The following is a 26,015-nucleotide window of genomic DNA, read 5'->3' on the forward strand; positions in this document are numbered from 1 at the left end:
CTCTCATACACTGCGCACAGTGATAGAAAATAGAGGAGATTCCGCTCACAGTGAAACAGTAAATTATTTAGGCTACATTCACACAGGCGAGGATGATATCGGCTTGAGATATTGTGCTTGTCAACTTGTGTTTTACCTGTGGATGCGAGGCGGTTTTCATGCAAAAACACTTCGCTTCTGTGAAATTCTGATCCTCCGGTGGCTGTTTCACACGTGATAGAGGATCAGAAGTGTTTTCCCATGCACATCACATGACGCGAGAGTACCATGCGATGTCTTTCAGGTTCCATTGAAAACAACGGGCGAACTATTCCGAGGGATGCGGGAAAATGGGATATGCAGCAATTTTTACCTTGCAGCATTGCTTATGTGTATGATTCCATTCAAGAGAATAGAGTTCATATTCAGGCAAGTCTCGCAGCGCACAAAACCCGTGTGAGTTTTGTACATGTGTGTGTATGCAGCCTTACACAGATGTGCTACTGCAGCTTCTACTAGGACTTTCAGTAAGATTGCCTATTTAAACGCTGGGGTGTAGCTATTATCATCTTTGTGGCAAAATTGACTTTTTGAGCATGTCCCCGGCACTTCCTAAAAAAGTTGAATGAAGCTTAGTGTTACGTGCGTGGCTGCTGCGATTATTGGCTATTGCTAGATGTACTATAATATATGCCAAAAGCTAGAATCTCTAGCCACCAACCTGAACGGTGACAGCAGCGCTTGTGCAGTCGTTTAAAAGACTGTCGGCCGATGTAAAAGGGCCATTACCTGCATGGTAGGTCACTAGAGATCCTGCAGTCTACTGGATGCAAAAAGTAAACATGGCTGCCGGTATTGTAATTAACAAAATAGTGAGGTCGCTGCAGGTAATTAATAGAGACACTGACATGTCATTTGTCTTTCGGTTCTGGAGCATCAGCCACTGGTTGTAGTGCGCCCTGCGAGCCGGTAAGCTGCGTCCGTGCGGCGGCGGTTCGCATCCTGCCTCTTGTTCTGTGTGACGCAGAGAGCGGCCTGCGTGTGCTGCAGTATAAAGAGCTCTAATTAGCACAGATAAGCACCTGCTTTTAGCATGTATGGCTGCTCTCGTTGAAAACTGCCTCCTTGTTGCCATGGAGAGGGGATTGCTAAAGAGCCCACCGCTTCTACAAGCCGCCTTTTGTAGGGCTTCATCTTCGGGGAGGAAGAGTAATTGCTGTGATGATAAAATCACCGCTCCGCTCTTTGTATGTTCTTTCGGCAGCATCGGGTTAATGGGGGATAATTCCCAGCAATCACTCTTCATATTTACCTGCTGGGCTTCTTCTACAATCAGGTTTTATCATCGCCTGTCCACAGAAGGATGAGGTGCTGAGACCCCATAGAGCCTGAGAATGGGGGTCCCGTGTCCACCACCCCTCCTCACTGGAGGTCGCGGGGTGCGCAGTTTTGTCCCCTTATGTTCAGTGAGGCTGACGGAAGTAGCAGCGTTCTTGTACTCGGGGTCTCCTGTAGGCCCGGTGGAAATGAAGGAAGCGGCTCCGTGTATACTCGCTGCCCACACAGTCCTGCAGGATGATGGGGGGGACATGAGGTCTTGGGGCCCTTTTACATGGAACAATTACCACTTAGATGGATCGTGCAAATGTGAAGGATACATTCAGTGTAAATACGGTCCGCGACTGAGCAACTAGAGATAATTTGTTCACTTTATGCAGGTGTACAAGTCAGACGATGGTCAGCCCCGTGTGAACAGGCAGTTGTTAGTCTGTAAGTGACTGCCTGTTTACCGTGAATGGAGGCTATTTCGGGTGTGCTCCACCTGGATTCACGGAGCAATCACTCCAAGCACAGGAGAGATCGCTGGGATGACTGCTGGGCGCTTAAGTGCCTGGCAACTTTCCTGTGTAAAAGAACCCTTAGTTGTAGCCCCCCCCCCCCAATCACTTTTATCAGCTGCTCACTGGGGGTGTCTGGTGGGGGTCTATTGCAAATCTACTATTGATGACTTGTCCAGAGGATAGGGAAAGGTCATCAATAGTTTAGAACTGGACAACCCCTTTAAAGGACATCCTAGTGGAAAATCTTGCAAAATCCACTTTGACTGTCTGTCAGGTCCAACATCGCCCATTGAGAGTGAGCAGTGGCGACCACCCCACATGACACATTAAGCGCACCAGGAGCCAACCTAAGAAGAGTCTGTATGAAGAGACGTGTGTATGGGAAGAGAAAAAACAGGGATGGAGTCGGTGGAGCTGAGCATTGCGGTCAGTCTCACTGACTTTATCCAGTGACAGGTCTTCTTAAAACAAACTGGCACCCTTTTCCGCCTAGCACTGTGATAGTACGTTGTGGCTCACACTCAATGCAAGCCTCTATACTATTATGGCACTATGGGGTGTGGGCTCAGGAGCTGTGCTGGTGCCATCACTGGTGGCTGACAGCTGGCACTTGGCACAAAAGGCTGGGATCAGATATATCTCCAATCCTGGCCTTTTAACGCTTTAGATGCTGCAGTGAATGCTGAAAGATCATCTAAAGCCCATTGGCCATTCGCTTTGCAATCACAAAGGGCTGTTATGTCACTATGGCAACTGGAGGCCTAACAGTGGTCTCCGTGGCTGTTGTGGCTGTCCATGGAGGTAATTGACTGCAATACGGAAATATTGCAGTGTATTATGTTAATTGGTATCACCACATTCGTAACCACCTGTACACTTAAAGAAACTTGTGATTTATCCTGCATGGTGAATATATAATAAGTTTTGTTTTTTTTTTTAACAGAGGCAAAATGCTGCTTTTGTTCTTTCTGCCTAAAAAATTCAATCAACATTCTGGTTGCTAGGGAAGCTAAATGCCTGCCGACAAGCCGTGGATCGCACAGAGGCTGCACCTTCAGCCTTAATTTCCAGTGGTAAAACAAAACCATTTTTAATGAAAGTATATGACACAGACTTTAAAATGAGCATAAATCGTCTGAAAAGTTAGGTACGCTTTAAGGCTAGATGCACGGCTGGAAGCATGAGTCCATGTGGATAAATGTCCATGTGTGTGGATCCTGACATTACACGGACATGACATGGTATCAAAATCTACTAGTGTGCACCTAAACCTAAAATGTAACTGCACTTTCTAAAAACCTTTGATATGTCATAGAGACATGTTAAGTTTTGATTTCTGCGGTTCCTGCAGCTGAGACCCCACTGATTGTTAGAACGAGTCAGCTGAAGTGCTCCTCCGAACAGCAATAGAGCTTGGACAACCAGCTGTCTCCTCCTGACAATCTGTGACCCCAGTGATCAAAACTTTCGACACGTGCCTATGATATGTCACCTGTTTTTACAAAGCCTTTGTCATTCGAACAAAAAACACTGCCCCCAGCTGTGCTTTGCCTAAAATAAAAAAATAGGGTATACTCCCCTCTCCTAGACCCCTGGGACGCAGCTGACAGCTACAGCAGGTATTAGTGATGACTTCTGGGTAAACTGCTTGACAGAAGCACGTGACTACTGTGGCCAATCGGACTCACTGTCACTGCTTTTGGCATCAGCGCTCATATCCTGGGTGCCCTGAGTCAGGCCCAGCTGGGGGAGGGGGTTTTGTTCTAATGACAACCCCTTTGTGTTCACCATCTTGATACAACTCAAAATTGTTGATGCACCGTGCAGGTAGGTTTTATATAGAAGTCCTCCAACATAGTGGTAAATCTCGGTCTGTAGAGCTCAGCAGGTAAAAAGGGACTTGTTATTTTGTATAGCGCCCTCTTATTCTGCAGCGCCTTCAGGTAATTTATTACCCCCCCCCCCCCCCCCCAGCACGCTGGGTACTGGGTAAAGAGATAGGCCGACACTTTGTCAGTCCAACCTCAATGACGGAGAGCTGTAACGATCAGCTTTCTCCAATGAGAAGTGATAAACATAGCGGTCAAAGTGCGCTGAGTTACCAACTAATGACAGGAGATACAAAAATAAATTAAATATGGGGACCGTTGTTCCAGGGTTTTCAGTGATAAGTTAATTGGATTGCACATATTTGGAATTGCTATACACAGGAGTGAGAGAAGGTTTTTCTTTTTAATGTCTTTATTTTCTGCTATGTGTGAATGAACTGTTAAGAAACTGACCGTGTTGTCTAGAAGTATACTAGACAGTTTTTCATCTATAAGAAACCTGTCAATCCTAGATTTAACCTCTTGTAGCGGAATATTCATTGTTTTCCAAGAATGAGCTGATAGATTGCTTCTCTTGGCAGTGAAGCAAAGTAAAAAGATGGAACTGGATGCTAGAGAGTTTTGAGTGTCATGCTGTAGTAAGGAAATCCATAGATCTTGGCAAAGAATAACTTTAAACAGGCTATGGGCTAGCCGCTAGACCATAGATTTTGGACCAGAAGTAGACTTCGCAAGAACATGTCTACCAAGTGTGAAACATGGCACCTTGGTTTGCACATGCTCTGAAACATGAGGAAGGGTAATTGGGCACATTATGCCAGGGAGCTGGGATTGTGCCACACGTGTAAGTGGCATGAGCAGACTACTTGACCTTGTACCAAATGGGGAGAGTGACTCGGAAGGCTGAGTAGGGGAGGTCTGGACTTTGGGGGGTATCCAGAGCAATGAATTGGTGGGAATTGGGTCAGCATTTGGAAGCTTCAGGTGGACTGAGAGGGGGTGAAGGCGGTAGAGTGTAAGACACCGGTGATTGCCTAGTTTGGGAGTATGTAATGTAGATTTGGAAATTCTCTGTCTAGAGAAACCCTAAATAAAAAAGTGTTTTTCCCTCTGGGTGTTTCAATGGACAAAAGTCCGGAGGGACACAGGGAGAACCCCAAGGAGTTCTAGTAATTTAGAATGCCAGGTCATCATAACTACATGAACATGCCCAAAGTAGGCTCCTCCAGGAGTCCATTAGAGCCTAGAGGGACCAGATGAAGGTGGATGTTTGGCAGCATAAAAATCTGAGCAATGGGAAGTTCGTTGAATACTGAGTGAAGATGAAGACGACGACGACCCTGTCCAGCAAAAGATGTAGATCAAGAGATCAAGTTCCTCCTGGGGAGGGGATATGTTATGGGACACTGATTCATCTAGATGTATTGTGAGGCAAGGGTAGATGAGTCTTGTTTGGGACTAGGAAGAGAGGATGGGTTTGGGAGAGAATGAGGAGATATTGTCTGCCAACACGTTAACCCCTTAGTGACCACCCATATATGTTATCACATTCTGGGTGTCTGGGCTTTAATCTACAGGGCCGCAAAAGCACACTGGCCCTGTAGACTAAAGCCCCGGCGTCTCTGCATGTGACATCTTCCTGCTATCAGCTGCCGGAGGTTGCTGTTATCCGGGGGCTGCAGTGTGTGACCCCTGGTCACGTAATTGCCGTTATTCAGTCGATAATGGCGATCACATAAAAGTTTTTAAAAGAAAGTTAAATAAAGTTTCATTTCCCAAATCCGTGATGGGAGCTGAAACTACTCCCCTCTGGACCCCGTGATGTCCCACGGCAATTTGGTCCTGCAAGGACCTGACGCCGCCTTCTGAGCATGCGCGCCAAAGGTAAAATGTCGGGCACATGCGCAGAAGGCCAGCGAGACCAGGAAATTTAAAATCTCCCTGCTCCTGGCTGTCAAACATAGCCAAGAGCAGGGAGATGTCACCAGGGTTTGCTGTATGTGGTCCCTGATTACGGGATTGCTGTTATCTATTGGATAACAGCGATCATGTAAAGTTAAAAAAAAAAAAGTTAGTTTCATCTCTCTCCATGGATTGTATCCGTGAGGGGAGATGAAATTACTTGCCTAAGGCCTCATGTCCACGGGGAAAATCAGATCCGCTGCAGATTCTACATGTAGAATCTGCAGCGGGTCCCTCCTGCCCCGCGGACATGAGCGCTGAAAATAGCAATTTAAAAGCATTTACCTTTCCGTAGCGGGCGGCGAAGCTCTGCTCTTCCTCACGGCCGGATCTTTATTTTCGGCCGGCGGATGAATTCCTGACGCCGGCGGCACATCGCCGGCACGTCGTCGACGTGCCGCGCGCATGCGCCGGGCACATCCGCCGAGCCGAAGCAAGGGAGATGCAGCCGTGAGGAAGAGCAGAGCTTCGCGGCCCGCTGCGGGTGAGTAAATGCTTTAAATTCCTATTTTAGGTCTCCCGCGGATCCGGACGGCTTCCATAGGCTTCAATAGAAGCCCGCGGGAGCCGTCCCCGCGGGAGACCCGCATGAAAATGGAGCATGGTCCAGATTTTTTCATGCTCCATTTTTTTTAAAATCACTTTTATTGACGATCCGCGGGTATTTATCTACCCGCGGGTGGTCAATGCATCCCTATGGGGTGCGGATCCGCGCGCGGGAGATCCGCTGCGGATTTTAAATGTCATTTTGCCCGTGGACATGAGCCCTTAGGCCCTTGGATTTGTCACCCAACGGGATCTTTATCAGCAGACCACTCCCGAGCTTCTGCGCATGCGCCCATTGACAAAATGGCGGCCACATGCGCAGAAGCTGCGAAGGCCTCAGAAAATCTAAAATCTCCCTAATCCTGGCTACCAAAGGTAGCTGAGAGCCTGGAAATTTCACCGGGGAAGGCTGAGATATGTGGTTCCTGGTCACGTGATCATGTAAAAGTAAAAAAAAAAAAAAGTTAAATTAGTTACATAAGCCCTCTGGTGATGTCCCACGATAGGATCTTTATCCACAGATCTTTACCCAGCTTCTGCGCATGCACCCATGGGCAAAATGGCGGACGTAAGTGCCAAAGCCGAGGAAGAGTTAAAATCTCGTTGCTCCTGGCTACCAAAGGTAGCCAAGAGCCTGGAGCAGTGACCAAAGGCCTCATGAAGTGGTCCCTGGTCACGTGATCCAATGGTATGAAAAGTTAGCAATCTACCTTAGGCCGGTCTTACAGGATCGGATAGGAATTGCAGATTCTGCATGCGTTTGATCCGTGGTAATACGCAGATCAATCAAATGCGTTTGATTACACAATTGCGCTCACATTAGCGGTTCGGAATTACAGAAAACAAAATGCAGTATGTTCTATTTTCCCGCGGATATCCGCAACATAAGGTCCATTGTGCTCTATGTTCGCGGATATACCCGCAGCCCATACGCAAATGCATTACATAAACAAAAGAAGGTGCACTGTGCATGTCCGCCTGTGTGAGCCACAGTTATGCGCAGTACATTACGGGGCCGTATGCAACGCCACGGCTGGGCACACATCTGAGATCTGCTGCAGGCCTCCGCAAATGGATTCCACATATGGCCATGCGAGGCCAGCATTATTCAGATCTCTACCTGTAATTCGTACTTTACAAGAAGTCGCAGGGAACGCTCACCATCCTGAAATTCCAGGAGCAGCTTGTTGAGCAGGGGTAACTTGTCAGGTGTGCCCTGAAAGTCCTCCATTGCCAAAAAAATGAAAATCCTATTTTTTTTCCTTCTGCTTTGCATAGATTCATTCAAAAACGGTGGGGTCAAAATACGCAGTAGACCCCTAGATAAATTTGTCAAGGGGTCTAGTTTTCAAAACAGGGTCATTAATGGGGGTTCTCTATCGTTTTGGCAGCTTAAAAGCTCTACAAGTGGGCAATGGGGCCTAAAACGCCTTCAAGCAAAATGTCTGTTCTGAAAGCCACCGGCTGCTCCTTGCATTTTGGGCCCTGTTGTGCATACAGACATAATATTAGGGCCACAATGGGTATGTTTCTGAACACGGGACAAACAAGGGGATCCATTTTAGGTTGTAAATCCTCATTATGTGCATTATAGAAACAAAACCTGTCTTTAACCCCTTAATGACATGGCCTATTTTGGGCTTAAGGACGCAACGATTTTTGGCGGATTTTCTTCTCCATTTATGAAAAGCCGTAATTTTTTTATTTTTCCATCGACGCGGCCGTATAAGGGCTTGTTTTTTGTGTGGTGAACTGTTTTTATCGGCGTCATTTTTGAGTACATTTGACTATATTGTAAAACTTTTTTTTTTTAATGATAGCAGGGAGAGAAAATGCATCAATTCTGCCATAGATTTTTTTTTTACAGCGTTAATCATGCAGCATAAACAACACAATCCATTTTTTCTGCGGGTCGGTACGGTTACAACGATACCAAAATTCTTACCTTTTTTTTTTTAGGTTTTTCCACTTTTCTGCAATAAAAACCCTTTTTTTGGAAATCTTTTTTTTTTTTTTTTTTTCTAAATCGCTGCATTCAAAGTCCTGTAACTTTTTTATTTTTTGATGTACGGAGCTCTGTGAGATCTTATTTTTTGCGAGACGAGCTGTAGTTTTTATTGGTACCATTTTGGGGTACATATGGCTTTTTTGATCACTTTTATTGCGTTTTTAGTGAGGCAAAATGCTAAAAATTAGCATTTTGCCTCAGTTTTTTAGCAGTTTTTTACCGTGCACAGTCAAAAGCATGTGCAACGTATTGTACGCATCGTTACGGATGCGACAATACCAAATATATGGGGGTTTTAATTTTTTTCTGCTAATCTGAGAAAAAGCATTTAAAAAAGGGTTTTTTAAACTTTTTTTTTTTTACATTTTTTTTTTTTTTATTCATTTTTTTAATCCTTTTATTTTACAACATTTGTGTCCCCCTGGGGGACTTTGACAACAGTACTGCCCATCGCTGTGATAAGTCATGGCAGGGCTACAGCCCTGCCATGCCTTATCGCTTACACAGCGATCTCAGGCACTGGCAACAGGACGCCAGTGTCTGGCGTCCTGTTGCCATGGCGACAGAGCCGGCCGGAGACACAGAGGGAGCGCGCTCCCTCTGTGAACTCTTTCATTGCCGCGATCTACTTAGATTGCGGCAGGGAAGGGGTTAACAGTGGGGGCCCCCCGCTGTTGCAGCGGGACGCCGGCTGTGACTGACAGCCGTCTCCCGCTGCGGGATAGCGCGGGATCATTTGTGATCCCGCGCTATTCCCAGAACGTAAGTTTACGCCCTGTTGCGGGAAGTCCCCCGTTGCCAGGACGTAAACTTACGCCCTGCAGCGGGAAGGGGTTAAAATTACATATTTTAAAAAATTTTATTCTTTCTCCTCTAAATTGCATTAACTCTTTAAAAAAACTGTAGGGTGAAAATACTCCTGACACCCCTCAGTAAATATCTTCAAGGGTGTGTCTTTTTTCTTTTTATGTGGTCATTTGTGGGGGTACCTATTATTCTGACACCCATGAGCCTTTGCAAACTTGGCTTGGTGTAGGAAAGCAAAGTGTTCCTCAAAATGTAATTAATGGCAAATTTCTCCAAAATGGAAAAACTTTAGTTTTTTCAGCCAATGTGCTTCAAGAATAAATAATGTACAGTATGTTTGTACATATTTGACATACTGCAGTTGAAAATGTGAAAAAAAAATCTGTTTTCTTAAATGTTCCCAATTTTGGTGCTTTTAATACAGATCCACAAATTCTATGGGTCTATTTTTACCACATAAATGAAGTACATTATTTGGTGAAAAAAGTGTTAGAATCACTTGGATATGCAAAACCTTTACGGAGTTATTCTGTTATAGTGACACATGTCAGATTTCCAGAATTTAACCTGGTTATTAAAGCTCAAACAGGCTTTGTCAATAAGGGGTTAAATGTAATTTATGATGGACCCCAACAACCTTTTCTATTAGGATTCTCCCATATTAGCGTGGTCAGGCCAGCTCATGTCCTTTCTAACTGGTAGGGAGATGATAACATGAATTACAGGGCCTATATCACCCCCTTGGGGTCACAAGAGGAGGTACAGAGGATAGGCTGATAATAACAGTGTTCTCTTTCTTTCTGCTGTCACTTGCATTTTCCCTTCTCCTTTCCTTTAATGTGACTATTAGGAAGTTAGAAAGGAAATGGGAAGGAGTCATTGGGGCAGCTTCCTATCGGCTTCTCCCCACCCTGCTCAGCTAGATCGACAGGTCTCTCCCAGTTTGTGTATAGACCAATCAGTCTAGTCAAGCCAGGATCAGAGAATTCGGAGGGAAGTATCTCGGATGACTTTTCTCCCCATTGCTGGATCCTTTTTGATGGCTTAACACTATATGTCAATCCAGGCCGTGGCATTTAAATCCCTCGATCAATGTTCAGGGGTCCCGAACGGCACCCTGTGATGTCAACGGAAAAATAAAAGCTACGGTGGTCAGAAAATAGCGTCAGAAAAGAATTGTATTTTTCCACAGTTATTTTACAAGTAGCGCATCAAAAAAAGAAAAAAAAAAGATATAGATATAGAGATAGTGTGTGTATAAGTAAATTTGGTATCCTCGCAATCGCACTGATCCGCAGAATAACATTATCATGTCACTTTTGCTGTAGAGACAAGACCCCCACCCCCCAAAGATGGTGGAATTTCCTTTTTTCCCATTTCACGCCATTTAGAATTTTTTACAAGTTTAAGAGGTTAAAGTGCTGTGGTATTTCCGATCAAGGAATCTGTTATGCAGAAAATATGATGGATTCTGCTGGCAGCATGTTATACAGTAGGAAGAGCCCAGCAGATTGACAGTTTGACTTAACCCTTTGCAATCCAATTTTGGATTCAGGGTTTCCTAGGGGGCTTTCTCTTTCTGCCATTATACAATGGTGCCATCTGCTGGCTAGAGCCAGTACTGCCGTGTATGACATGCTGGAGAGGCTCCCGACAACAGAGCGGCCAGTAATCTACAGTAAGAATACCCTGCCGGATGTCTTCCGACAATCGGAGCTGTACAGCCTTCAATCAGAATGTCTTCAGACATCAGACAGTGGATTGGAAAGTGTTAAACAAGTTCTACTTATTTCCCACAGAGGTCCAATGGGCATAGTTATCAGTGATTGAAAGCAAACGTCCATGCAGATTAATATCACTGGGAAGACCACCCAGAGAAACAGAGGATCTTGAGGAGGAAGGTGCTCTCCAGCGTTTTCTTGACAGGACGAAAATGAACTGAGGCTGTTGAATTCCTCCTCTAACACACACAGGTAGGGCTCATTCACACAGCCGCATGCGTAAAACGCTGCGTGTATTACGCAGTGTTATACCGTTGTGAGAACCATCGGTGAGCCGTCTGTCACTGTGTAGGGTAACGATTGTGCACTATGCACACACTCTTATATCACACACACCGTTGGTATCTCACGCATGCTGCCATGTGCAGTGTGACTAGTTCTGCGGCCCATTCGTTCAATTGCGCATGGGCTGCGGATTCTGCAGGAAAGCAGGAGTTTAAAAAAAAAACTGAACTCCACACACATCTGCAGTGAAGAAAATGGAAGACCCGGACGGGTAAGCAGTGTCCTCTGCCACAGGCAGGGTCGGATTCCACTGCGGCTTCCACGTGTGCAATGTGATCCACCCGTGGGCCTTAGGCCTCATGTCCACAGCTGTGCCTATAAAACGCTGTTTGTCATCCCACAGCGTTTTACCGGTGTTTGTAAATACTGGGTCTGCCGGTGGAGACCATGCATGGCTATGTGCACACTGCGCATGCCCACGTATCTCACGCATGCGGTCATGCACATGTGACCTTTTTTTTTCTTAATTCAATGCCCTGGTTCGCTTCATAGTGGGTTGCGTAGGAAACCGCCGCCCATACGCCATGTATTGCGTATGAACAGTGTCTTATATGTCGCCTACACATGTGTAGGGCTCACACTGCATGGTAAGCGGAGAAGAAGAGCATGCTGGGATCTATTTTTCATGCGTATGGACACGCACATGCATGGATCACTGAAAGTCCATTGCACCGCGTATCATGTGGCCGTCCATCGCCATAGTGGCGTTGCATAATGCTGCACATACACAATGTATTGTCGTATCTTTAGGATGGTGAAACAACCTTATGGCTTGTGGGTGCCGCGTTCGCCCCTCTCTGTTAGCAGGAGGGACCCCACACCCCATTTTATGCCCTGATTTTGTGCGATTTATCAAAGTCATGTCATTTTTATAGTATCCCTTAATGTGTAAAATGTATTGTTTCCTGGATATTCACCATTATTTCTTAAATATTGGTATAACATAAAGGTACAAATGCTGTAGAGCTTCACTGCGAGCTGAGGCTGCGGCCTTGCTGTTTCTATGGTAACCTGGATTGAAATAGCTCAGATATAATAAGGAGCTTTAGAGCCTGCGGGAGGAAATGCCACCCGTGATGGCGTTCTGAATCACATGTCTGTTCAATCTCTACTTCCAGTCTTGATAATATTTGTATGCTGTGTTTTTTTTTTTTTTTGCAAACATTAACCATTTATTTTCCACAAGTAGAAATGTAGGAATAAAATGCACCTTACATAAGCAAAAAATCATTATCATTGTCACTATTGCCATAGTGTGTAAGGCCCTCTGCCAATGGGCGGAAATTCTGCGGCGGGATTTCCCGCAGAATTTCTGCCCGTGGAAGCTGCCATAGGATTGCGTTAGAAAACACAATCCTAGGCAGACGGCTGCGGTTTGTCCGCGTGAAATCACACGCGGAAAAAGAATCCGCGGCATGCTCTATTTCTGTGCGGGGATCGCAGAGGCCTGCACGGAAATGTTACCCCCGGCCACCGGCTCCGCTCTGCGCATGCGCCGGCACATCAAAGAGCCGGAGCCACGGGAGAGGTGAGCGCTGCACTGGTCCCTGCAGGGGCTCGGGTCGGGTCCCGCTGCGTGAATTCTCTGACCCGGCCGTCTGCAGGCCTAAGGTTGGAAAAGACACAAGTGCATCCAATGCAGCCTGTTATCCTGTAACGTTTATCTACAGGAAGACAAAAAAATTTCCGAACTTTAGGGGGAAAAGAATTCCTTCCTGACTCCTGTCTGGTAGATGGAATAATCTCCGGACCTCCGACCCTTCTGATTAATCAGTGGTATAACCTGTAATATTGTAACAATCAAGAAGGACGGCCAGAGCCCTCAGATTCGCCAGATTCTGATACTCCATTCTAGTTTTTTCATCAACAGAACTTTTATAGGCCTTCTGTTTTTGTGGTGTGAGCTGCACTTTTCATTGGTACCATTTGTGGGGTACACACACCTTTTTGATTAGTTTTATTTTTTGGGGGCACCAAAGTGACCAAAAGATGATAATGCTGTTTTCCTCCCATCTGTGTTTGGCATGCGGGATAAATAGTTGCCCTAATGTAGCAAGCTAGTCTGAGGACAGATCCACAGGCCTTGTGTATATAAATACAATTGATGAAACTAAAATGAACTCCTATAAGGCTGAATTAATTTCTTTAACCCCCTAACGCTACAAGGCATAGATTTACATTATGGAGGTTCAGAGCTTCTATGGAGGAAGATCTGGTGTCTATTCCGCTCCTTAGAATGCGGGTGCCAGCTGTTTCTTACAGCCTGCACCTGTCAACAGCAGCTCCGATCAGCACCACCGCTGATCGGAGTTGTTAACCCTTTAAATGCTGCCAATTGCACCTTTAGGGTGCATTCAGACGACCGTATATCGGCTGGGTTTTCACGCCCAGCCGATATACGGCGTCTCTCTCTGCAGGGGGAGGAGGCTGGAAGAGCTGGGAGCAGTGCTCTGAGCTCCCGCCCCCTGTCTGCCTCCTCTCCACCCCCCTGCACTATTTTTAATGAGGAGAGGCGGGACAGGGGCAGAGCTAATTCCTGGAATTTAGCCCCGCCCCAGTTCTGCCTCCAATCATTGCAAATAGTGGAGAGGGGGTGCAGAGGAGGCAGAGAGGGGGTGGGAGCTCAGAGCACTGCTCCCGGCTCTTCCAGCCTCCTCCCCCTGCAGAGAGAGACGCCGTATATCAGCTGGGCGTGAAAACGCAGCCGATATACGGTCGTCTGAATGCACCCTTATGGTCACCCCATCTCCCAGAAAAAGGTTTAATAAAAAGCAATCAAAGAAATCATATGGACTCCTAAATGGTACCAATAGAATCTACAGGACGTCCCACAAAAAAATAAGCCCTCGCAAAACAATTTCGATGGAACAATAAAGTTTTTGCCTTCAGAAGATGGCAGGAGAAAATAACAAATTTTCCCAAAATGTCTTATACTTTAACTAAGCGATATACCGGTGCGTTGCACGGTGATTTTATGAATAGCCGTCCTGGAATATACAAAGCGGGGCACAACAATGAGCCCAGCACCACACTGTTATTGAAACTGCCCAAAAGAAAGCCTATGTTGCCCATAGTAACCAATCACAGCGCAGCTCTCATGTTATATCAGTATTAGAAATGAAAGCTGAGCTGCAATTGGTTGCTATTGCTTCAAAATAGCAATTATGTTCATGAGATGTATGAGCGTCAGCGATGCATTTTCTAGCAAACACATCACTGCTTCTTGCAATTTTATTTTTTCTCATGCATTTTTATTGCACATTTTTCTCGCGAAGTTTCTAATGTTAAAAATGCACCGAATCACATTGTACGAAAATCGCAAGTTTGTGCTTTGCGATGCGATAAAAAGGAGGTTCCATAGGGTAACCTGGGAGATAAAAGAAAAAAAATCACTAAACGCAGAAAGCTAGGACATGTTTCGAATTTTTTTTTTTCACTCCACATCAAATGAGTGAAAACATCTCAAATGTGAATAAAGCCATTGAAAATCATTGGTTTCATAATTCTGCATTTTCACGCACTCTTGCAGTGCTCAAAAAAACGTGCAATTTTCTTGCAAGTGTGAAGGCAGCCTTAAGGACGTGGTCCCTTTTCCCCATTTTTGGCGTTACCTGCTACTTTCAAAAAAATCATCACTTTTGTTTTTCCATCAACATCGCTGTCTGAGCGCTTGTTGCTTATTGCGGGGCAAGTTGTATTTGTTTTTATTAATAGAACTATTTAATGTATTGAAAAACTGTTAGGAAGGCCCACGGCTGCCATGGCATGCAGGCGGCCCCTTGCGATCTTATTGCAGTGGGGCTGTTCATGGCATTTCATGGATAGCACATTAATATATGATTGGCAGGTGTCTGCCATTTGTGATCGTCACTGATCACCTGATTAAAATGATAACCACGCTCCAGTGAGCCATCGCTGTCACTTCAGTCCATACCAGGCACAGCGCCATACATTTCATACTGGCTGTGCCTGGAATTGCAGCTTGTCTCACTTAAAAGGGATTGGTTGTGTAATGCATATCAAATCCAATACATGATAATGTCATCACTTACCTCACTTCTCTTCCTCTCTAAGTACTGCTCTGGTAGGTCCTTATATACTGAACAAAGGGTTTTAGATGTCCGACTACCTCAGGAACTAGTGCAGCAGTGCCTAAAGGTGATGAGTGGTAAGAAAATGGTGCAGTCTGGTTCTGAAGAAACCAAACTAATCACAATTTTGCTCATTGGAACCGTGAGCAGGCCGGGTGTTTAGCAGCAGACTGAATGGTGTTCTCAAGGGGTGCCAAAAAGAAGGTTCCACTCAGGGCTCCATTTTTCTAAAGCCAGCCGTGTGTACAGCATACACATGTATAGTGTTACTATCCTAACTAGGCCTCTAGTGGTACAAGAAAGCTTTTTGCATTTTAATTTCTCCTCCCCACTCCACTTTCAAAAAAATCTTATTTGTCCATCAGTGTAATTGTTGGAGGGCTTGTTTATTTTTGTGGGAATTTTTGAATAGTGCTATTAATGTACCATATAATATACCGAAAAATGTATAAAAAATTTTAAGTGGAGAGAAATGGGGGAAAAAAACCAATTGTGCCATCTTAGGGGGGGGCGGGGTCTTGTTTCTACGGCATGAAAATGACTTTTTTTTGGGGAGGGCGGCAAAGTTGTATAATGGCTCCTCTTTTGCAGGACGTCCTGTAGTTTCTACTGGTACTATTGTGGACCACATGCGATTTTTTTGATAGCTTTTTTTTTACTTGAGAGGTTGACAAAAAAAAGCACAATTCTGACATTTTTGTAATTGTTTTTTTTTTTTTAACTACATTCACCATGTGAGATAAATAATGTGTTATTTTGATAGATCACACTTCTGCAGACACAGCAATACCAAATGTTCCGTTTTGATTTTATTACACATATTGGAAAAAAAAATTTTTTTTTCTTCCCATTTTCGTTCGTTCTTTTACGTTTTTTTAAAAAATCGTAACTCTTTTATTTATCCATCGATGTAGCTACGAGGGCTTTTTTTTGGGATGAATTGTATTTTTCAATGGTACTAATTAGAGATGAGCGAACGTACTCGGATAAGCACTACTCGTCCGAGTAATGTGCCTTATCCGAGTACCGCTGTACTCGTGCTGAAAGATTCGGGGAGCGCCGCTGCTGACAGGTGAGTCGCAGCGGGGAGCGGGGCAGAGCGGGCAGGAGAGAAGGAGAGAGAGATCTCCCCTCCGTTCCTCCCCGCTCTCCCCTGCAGCTCCCCGCTCCGCAGCGCGTCCCGAATCTTTCAGCACGAGTACAGCGGTACTCGGATAAAGCACATTACTCGGACGAGTAGTGCTTATCCGAGTACGTTCGCTCATCTCTAGTACTAATGTATGTATGAATGTACTGAAAAAATGTTTAAAAAAAAATTCTTAGTGGTGTTTCTACAGCGTATGCACTGCAACAAAATTGATATTCTATGGGTCAGTATGATTTACTATGATACATTTTATATATATATTTTTTGCTGTAGTGTACTTTTATTTTTGCTCAAAGATAGAGATATATATATATATATATCTCTATTTTTTTAATTTTCCGTTGCCATCTTCTGACAGCCATAACTTTTTATTGTTCCGTCGACGTATTTGTGCGAGGGCTCATTTTTTGGCCATCCTGTAGTTTCTATTGGTACTATTTTGAAATGCATACGACTTTTTGATCGCTTTTTATAAAAAAAAAATTTTTTTGAGACAGGGTGACCAAAAAAGTGCAATTCTGGAGTGTTGTTTTTTTTTTTTTTTTTTGACAACGTTCACTGTGCGGGGTAAATAATGTGTTAGGCCACTTCCACAGGGGCGACAAAATCGTGCGATTTTTCTTGTGTTGGGACAATGCTACAAATCGCGTGTATGTGAAGTCCATGCTTTCCAATGGGTTCCTTCACATTAGCGATGTTTTGTAGCCTGCTACATTGCGAGAATATAAAATTGTCGCATGTTCTATACAACCACGATTTGCGATGTTTTGTAGCCCATGTTTTCCCATGGCGCCTTCCTTTGTGTTGCATCGCATTGCACGAAATCGCGCTTTTCATGCGGTGCGACAACTTTTACAGTAGGGACTGTTTGTGCCTAAAATAAGACCTAGCTGCATTTTAAAAAATAAAGCAAAAAAAAAAATATAGGTGATTCTAAGCATTTTTGCAATTTGTTTTATTAGCATTCAATGCAATGGTTGTGATTAGTTCATCAAGTGCTGCAGTGATTGGCTGAGCCGTGGCACTCAAGAACCAATCAGAGCCAGTGCTTCCTAAAGGCAGGATTTAGTCTTCATCCAGGAAGTGGTGGTTAAAGACTACGAACAAGTGCCGCAGAACTGCTGGAGGAGAAGTGCGGCGGAGCGGACAGGGCCCGTTAGGTAATGTTTCCTATTTTCGGGGTAGTGCTTATATTTTAAGCCCCCTGAAAATCCTGGCAAAAGAGCGCTACCAAATTACCGTATAGCTGTTAGAAAACGCAGTAATATTGCACAAAACACAGCGATTTTCTCACAGCGATATTGCTGTCACCCGTGTGAAAGAGGCCTAAAGTAATTTTCATTTTAATTTTCTTTTAAAAAAAAAAAAGACAACCTGTTTTGCTATACAGCCAGGTGGGCTGGCAAAGTCTATAGTCAACTAAAAGCGTAGCAGAAGAGGATGCCGCCGCTGTGCCTGCACTGTTCTCTCTAGTGTAGCTGCAGGCACAGCTGTTTCTATACAATGCTGTATTTGTTTGTTTTATAGTAACTTTTAACCCTACTTTGTCTTCCTAGGTATTAGTGTTTCTTGACGCCACCGGAAGCTAGGGGTTTGACAGGAGGAACGCCCCTGTCACACCCCTAGCTCCCGATTGGCTCAAGGCTGCAAGGTCCTTTTATTTTCATTTTCATCCTGCAGCCTCCTGTCAGCCCCGCAGCTACCCGACTCCCTGTGTGCTTCCCCAGCCGCTACAGTACAGGGAGGTTGGCGGGGAAGCTACTCAGCCGTCCCCGACGCTCCCTCTGTGTCCGCCGCTGACCTCCACCCACGCCTCCCTACGTTACTCTGTGTGAGATATCGCAGTAGTGCAGGTGCCGCTGCTACTCCTGCTGCTGCTGATGCCGCCAGTGTTCCAGCAAAATCCTGTGCCACTGGTCAGTGTAGGGGATGGTGACGGGGAAGCGCCTGTGCCGCTGCCGGCCCCGCCGCTCACTCTGTCTCCCCCACTGCTGCAGAATGCTGACAGACGGCCGCTCCCTCACTGTCTGGATACGCAGGGTACTCCAAAGGCGCTGTTACTGAGTGCCAGGACCTGACGGGGGAGTGGCCAGCATTTCAAAAACACTGTATCTTGTCGCCACCCACCCTTCCGGTGGCGTCAAGATACAATAATACCGTCCTCCTGTGCCCCCGCTGCTCTATCTCCCGTGCTGGTGTTTTTCCTCTTTCTTCTTGGCGACTTGGTGTGAAGGAGAAGCTGTTCTGTACTGCAGACGGCTTCACCCTTTGACAGCGCCTGCTCCCAGTCGGATCCCATGCATGGTCCATGTCTCAGGTGATGGCATACAGTACTCTGCAGACTAACAGTGTATCCAGTTCAGCAGGGAGTGTGCGCTTTCAAGGGGAGAAACTGTCTGCAGCGAAAAGCAGCTTGACCTTCACAGTGTCATGGATAGAGCTGCTGAGACCTAGGAGGATTAACACCAGTGCAGTGGGCTCAAGAGGACCAAGTAGGGTTAAATATGCAATAAAATATAAAACAGACACTTATTACAGTGTTTTATATGGGGATAGTTGTGCCTGCAGCTGCACTGGAGAGAACGGTGCAGGCACAGCGGGGCGTCCGCTTCTGCTATGCTGTTATGCTGTATAGCAGAAGGGGGAATTATAAGGAAAAAGTATACAAAATATAGCTAATAAAACATATTGGAAAAATGTTTAAGGCCGGGCCCATGCGAACTTATTTTCACCACATATTAAATGTGTGATATGTGGTTAATAGTCAATAAAGTTAATTGATTCATTCGCATTGGCAAATATTCATTGTGTATCCTACACGTGCAAAAAAGTAAGCATGTTCTATTTTGCTGGGCATTACGCTCGATAGAGCTCATTGTTCTCTACAGGCGTGTAATCAACGCAGTACATACGCAATTTAATTATGTATGTGTGGCGTTTATATGCATGGTTGCTAAGTGACGGGAGTGAGTGGGAAATAAAAAAAGCATGAGAGCGAGCGTGAGATATACGTTGTCATACGTAGTGATGGGCTGGAGCACCGATGGCTCCACCGCGCTAAAACATTACGGATATGGTCCTATGCGCCTAAGGGCTCCCACGCACTTGTGGTTTTTTTTAACATGAAGGTCAGGGGGTATTTCTAATGCTAAAAAGGCATCGCACAAAAATCACAAACTTGCGATGCGTCGTTAGCATTAGAAAGTCACTGACAGTCGAGTGAAAAAACGCAGTGTGTGGGGGCCCCAAATCGCCTATTCTGTACATTTACCATATCTTAATCGCTGGTTAGGCTGCGCTCAGACAAGCGTATGTTAAAATAAACAAACCAAAAACAGCGTGAGGAGCTGCCTAGGCACGGAAACGCACTACAATAGAGCAGACAGCCTATGAAAATCGCAGCGTTGAAACGCTTGCCCGACAAGACCACGGAAATCAATGGAAGCGTTTCACAGCCTTCAGCGCGGCGCTAAACGCTGGAACAAACACCCTGCGTGAGCGCGGTCGGCGCTGTAGCCCAGGGACGACCCGTTCCCTCCAGCGCCCGCTGCCGCATTGTGTCTACAGCCCGGCACACTGTAGCCGCACGCCATGGCGTCCACACTGCTTGTTCAATAAAGCTAGACAAAAGGAAAAAAGTGCGACTGTAGAAGATACAGGAAGTGATGTCAGAGGATGCCGTGATGTGTGAGCAACTGATGAGAGGGAGCTGAGAGCCGAGGAGGACTGGCAGGTACTGCTGGAGGGGCCGCGGACACGGACGGCTGCACTCAGCCTACACGGAGGGGCCGCCGCGGCAGCCGAGCTGCTACCGTCCGTGTAGTCATGGCTGCCGCTCTCGGCGCTGTTGCTGCGGAGCAGCACGTCGGATCCCTCAGCTCTACGCATCCATTTTTACTGACAACGTGACGCGCCGAGCGGCCAGCTCTTACTTTCTATTTAAGCGGAAAGAGCGGGAGAGACGAGTCTGTGAGGAGATGTCCGTGTGAGGGCGGCCGGTGGTGTGCAGACCTACCGTGGGGAGCCCTGCATAACCCCGCAGCACTCTACACCCGAGCACCTGCATGACCCCGCAGCACTCTACACCCGAGCACCTGCATGACCCCGCAGCACTCTACACCCGAGCACCTGCATGACCCCGCAGCACTCTACACCCGAGCGCCTGCATGACCCCACAGAACTCTACACCCCGGGCACCTGCATGACCCCGCAGCACTCTACACCCCGGGCACCTGCATGACCCCCGCAGCACTCTACACCCCGGGCACCTGCATGACCCCCGCAGCACTCTACACCCCGGGCACCTGCATGACCCCCGCAGCACTCTACACCCGAGCACCTGCATGACCCCCGCAGCACTCTACACCCCGGGCACCTGCATGACCCCACAGAACTCTACACCCCGGGCACCTGCATGACCCCGCAGCACTCTACACCCCGGGCACCTGCATGACCCCGCAGCACTCTACACCCCGGGCACCTGCATGACCCCCGCAGCACTCTACACCCCGGGCACCTGCATGACCCCCGCAGCACTCTACACCCGAGCACCTGCATGACCCCCGCAGCACTCTACACCCCGGGCACCTGCATGACCCCACAGAACTCTACACCCCGGGCACCTGCATGACCCCGCAGCACTCTACACCCCGGGCACCTGCATGACCCCCGCAGCACTCTACACCCCGGGCACCTGCATGACCCCCGCAGCACTCTACACCCCGGGCACCTGCATGACCCCCGCAGCACTCTACACCCGAGCACCTGCATGACCCCCGCAGCACTCTACACCCGAGCACCTGCATGACCCCCGCAGCACTCTACACCCGAGCACCTGCATGACCCCCGCAGCACTCTACACCCGAGCACCTGCATGACCCCCGCAGCACTCTACACCCGAGCACCTGCATGACCCCCGCAGCACTCTACACCCCGGGCACCTGCATGACCCCCGCAGCACTCTACACCCCGGGCACCTGCATGACCCCCGCAGCACTCTACACCCCGGGCACCTGCATGACCCCCGCAGCACTCTACACCCGAGCACCTGCATGACCCCCGCAGCACTCTACACCCGAGCACCTGCATGACCCCCGCAGCACTCTACACCCGAGCACCTGCATGACCCCCGCAGCACTCTACACCCGAGCACCTGCATGACCCCCGCAGCACTCTACACCCGAGCACCTGCATGACCCCGCAGCACTCTACACCCGAGCACCTGCATGACCCCCGCAGCACTCTACACCCGAGCACCTGCATGCCCCCCCCCAGCACTCTACACCCGAGCACCTGCATGACCCCCGCAGCACTCTACACCCGAGCACCTGCATGACCCCCCCCCCCCCCCCGCAGCACTCTACACCCGAGCACCTGCATGACCCCCCCCCCCCCCCCCCGCAGCACTCTACACCCCAGCACTTTACATCAGTGTTCCCCAACTCCAGTCCTCAGGGACCCCAACAGATCATGTTTTCAGGATTTCCTCAGTATTGCACAGGTGATGTAATTATTGCCGGTGCCTCAGACATTGCCACAGGTGTTCTTACCATAGGATATTCTGAAAACATGACCTGTTGGTGGTCCCCGAGGACTGGAGTTGGGGACCCCTGCTCTACATCACCCGCAGCACTCTACACCTGAGCACTCTATACGACCCGCAGCACTCTACACCCGGGGAGCCACATGACGTGCCGCACTCTACACCCGGGGAGCCACATGACGTGCCGCACTCTACACCCGAGGAGCCACATGACGTGCCGCACTCTACACCCGAGGAGCCACATGACGTGCCGCACTCTACACCCGCGGGAGCCTCATGACGTGCCGCACTCTACACCCGCGGGAGCCTCATGACGTGCCGTACTCTACACCCGCGGGAGCCTCATGACGTGCCGCACTCTACACCCGCGGGAGCCTCATGACGTGCCGCACTCTACACCCGCGGGAGCCTCATGACGTGCCGCACTCTACACCCGCGGGAGCCTCATGACGTGCCGCACTCTACACCCGCGGGAGCCTCATGACGTGCCGCACTCTACACCCGCGGGAGCCTCATGACGTGCCGCACTCTACACCCGCGGGAGCCTCATGACGTGCCGCACTCTACACCCGCGGGAGCCTCATGACGTGCCGCACTCTACACCCGCGGGAGCCTCATGACGCGCCGCACTCTACACCCGCGGGAGCCTCATGACGCGCCGCACTCTACACCCGCGGGAGCCTCATGACGCGCCGCACTCTACACCCGCGGGAGCCTCATGACGCGCCGCACTCTACACCCGCGGGAGCCTCATGACGCGCCGCACTCTACACCCGCGGGAGCCTCATGACGCGCCGCACTCTACACCCGCGGGAGCCTCATGACGCGCCGCACTCTACACCCGCGGGAGCCTCATGACGCGCCGCACTCTACACCCGCGGGAGCCTCATGACGCGCCGCACTCTACACCCGCGGGAGCCTCATGACGCGCCGCACTCTACACCCGCGGGAGCCTCATGACGCGCCGCACTCTACACCCGCGGGAGCCTCATGACGCGCCGCACTCTACACCCGCGGGAGCCTCATGACGCGCCGCACTCTACACCCGCGGGAGCCTCATGACGCGCCGCACTCTACACCCGCGGGAGCCTCATGACGCGCCGCACTCTACACCCGCGGGAGCCTCATGACGCGCCGCACTCTACACCCGCGGGAGCCTCATGACGCGCCGCACTCTACACCCGCGGGAGCCTCATGACGCGCCGCACTCTACACCCGCGGGAGCCTCATGACGCGCCGCACTCTACACCCGCGGGAGCCTCATGACGCGCCGCACTCTACACCCGCGGGAGCCTCATGACGCGCCGCACTCTACACCCGCGGGAGCCTCATGACGCGCCGCACTCTACACCCGCGGGAGCCTCATGACGCGCCGCACTCTACACCCGCGGGAGCCACATGACGCGCCGCACTCTACACCCGCGGGAGCCACATGACGCGCCGCACTCTACACCCGCGGGAGCCACATGACGCGCCGCACTCTACACCCACAGCCGAGCACCTTCATAATCTGCAGCACTCTACATCCACAGTCAAGCACTTATGTGACCCCCTGCACTCCACACCCATAGCACTCCACAGCCGAGCACGTCTAGTACTCTATATTCAAAGCACTCTAGGTGAATTGTGGTCTGTGAGCACCTTCCGGTGCATGGGCCCTGTGTACTTTTAGGGCTCTTTCACAGCACTATTCATCCTATATCGGGGCAATTTTTGATGTGCGTGAAAGCGTGTCTCACACTCGCTGTCATGCGCAGTCCTCCTGTTTTTTTTTTTTCTCCCTGAATTGTCCCGCTCTGTTGCTGAGCGACGTTGTGTATAATTCAGCATAGATGTAATGTAATTGCATGCGCACAGTGTTTTTGTATACTCCCATAGAGAACAATGGGCTTGATTGTGCGTTATATGCGTTAAAATAGAACACTTGTTTAATTTAAGAAAACAAATTCTACAATGCAAGTGGGAATGGATTAGTGATCAATATGCTTTCATTGACTCCATTTACCCCGTACTATGCACACGTAATATGCCAGGAAATTATGGTAGTGTGAGGCCGCCCTGAAAGACTCGTTTGCATCAGCATCGGATGTTACATTCAGAACCTCCATCGCAGATTTCTGCTAGATAAGGCCGCCTGCAGACGGCCGGGTCGGATCCCCTGCGAGAATTCTAGCAGCGGGATCCGACCCGCGTCCCTGCAGGGACCAGCGCGGCACTCACCTGCTCCCGCGGCTACAGCCCTGTCACGCGCCGGCTGCTGCCCAGCCGGCGCATGCACAGAGCGGAGCCTGCGCGCTGGGAGTGACATTTCTGTGCAGGCCTCTGCAAGACCCGCACAGAAATAGAACATGCCGCGATTTGTTTTCCGTGTGTTTTCACGCCAGTTGCATAGGATTGCAGGCGGCCGATCAGAACAAAGTAGTGCAGCAAGCTGCGCTATTTCAACCTTGAAATGCTGCTGGCTAGAAACTGGAACCGAACAGACTGTTTGACTATAATGGGGTCATAAGAGGGCTTATAAGAGCCAGGGGGTGCTGATTGCCTAATCCCCTAACACTGATGTGAACGAGCCCTAAAACAACTAAAACCTTCAGTTTTTCCTCATTGATTTCAACGGGTTTTAAAAAGAAAAAATGGAAGGCTTTCGCTTTACTTCCATTAGTTTAGGTTTCCTTTTTAACGGAATAGCGCAGTCTGCAGCACTATTTATTTAATTTAAAAAACGCGGAAACCTAAGGCAAACTGAAAGCATTCCATTTAGCTTTTTTTATTTATTTTATAACACCGTAGTGACCAAGCTTTATTTTTTTCCATGCTTGTCTTCTGCCGCCCACCTTCCTCTTTCCGCTTTAAAAAATTGTCCCTCCTTTATTTATCCATTCTATTGGTCAGTAGGATTACTACGATACCAAACTTATATAGATTTTTTTTTTTTGTTGCTGTATTACTTGTATTTTTTCAAAGATATTTAATTTTTTCGATTATGCTGCCATCTTCTGTGCGCAATAACTTTTTTAGTTTTCCATCGACCTAGTAGTGCGAGGGCTCATTTTTTGCGTGATGTCCTGTAGTTTGCATTGGTACTATTGTGGAATATGTAGGACTTTTTGGTCGTTTTTTTTTTATTGCATTCTTTCATTGAGTATTTTTGTTTTATTATTTAGACTATTATTTTTTAAAACTTTTATTACTTTTTATTTAATAATTAGTAAAACTTTATTATTTTTCCTTTTTTTTTTTTTAGTCCCCCTAGGGGACAACAACTTGCGACGCTTTGATTGCTTCTGCAGTGTGATGTAATGCCATAGCATTACATCATACTGCAATCTGATAGGCAGTCTATCAGGCCACTACACGGGAATAGCTTGATAGGCAATCTGCCATGACAGCTCTGGGGCCTTTCAGAAGGCCCCCAGCTGCTATGACACCCGCACAGCTCCTGGCGATTTCATCGCAGGAGGCTGTACGGAACCTCCGAGCTTTGGTCGGGGGATTTAAATGCCGCCGTCAGAATTGACAGCGGCATTTAAAGGGTTAACAGCCCCGATGAGCCGCTCGGCGGAGCTGTTGCCCTGGGGTGTCAGCTGTAAGAAATAGTCAGCCCGCAGTGTATACATGGAAATAGCCACACGATCTCATTCCATGCACGTCCTGCAAGGGCAGGACGTAGAAACACTATAGGGTGGTCACTAAAGGGTTAATTTCAATGGAAGAGTTAAATTCAGTTTTAAGTTCGGTCTCTGCTCCTAATCTGAGACAGAAGGATGGGAAGCCAGAACGAGGATGAACGCTGGTGTGAAGTGCGAGGGCCAAACATCCCAGCCTCCCTCTAAGGATTCTCTGTTGATCCCATTGGCTTCTGTTGCTTAAATGAAGACCAACCATCCATGTCTGTTAGTTTCCATAATGATATGGCAAAGCAAGCCAATGGTTCCATCCGAGGCTCGTGCTCATAGGTTCAGGCAGAGCCTCGGGGTGTAGACTGTACTCTTTGCCGTGAGTTCATATATAGTTTTATTTAGGTCCATGGTATATGGGCGTAAGAGCATTGACGTTCACATTTGCGCAATGGGCGTTTTGTACTTGCGTGCATTTGCATGTTTTACTATATTTTTTTGCACGTGTGCAAAAAAGAACATGCAGCCATGCTCCCATTCATTGAAATGGGTAATTAGTAGAGATGAGTGAACCTACTCG

The 26,015-nt window shown here is 48.0% G+C and overlaps 1 protein-coding gene across 2 annotated transcripts in view; it reads left to right on the forward strand.

Moving 5' to 3' along the window:
- TCF20 (transcription factor 20) overlaps positions 1–26,015 on the forward strand; it is an 80,423-nt gene that overhangs the window by 11,594 nt on the left and 42,814 nt on the right. The window contains exon 1 of one of the 2 annotated variants that reach the window (XM_066596212.1): positions 19,953–20,009. The exons of the other annotated variant lie outside the window; for it this stretch is intronic. The gene's annotated coding sequence lies outside the window, so the exon portion shown is untranslated. Of the gene's footprint in view, positions 1–19,952; positions 20,010–26,015 lie in introns of those variants that run through there. 2 annotated transcript variants of the gene reach the window in all.

The sequence above is a fragment of the Eleutherodactylus coqui genome, chromosome 3 (assembly GCF_035609145.1).
Source record: "Eleutherodactylus coqui strain aEleCoq1 chromosome 3, aEleCoq1.hap1, whole genome shotgun sequence".
NCBI lineage: Eukaryota > Metazoa > Chordata > Amphibia > Anura > Eleutherodactylidae > Eleutherodactylus > Eleutherodactylus coqui.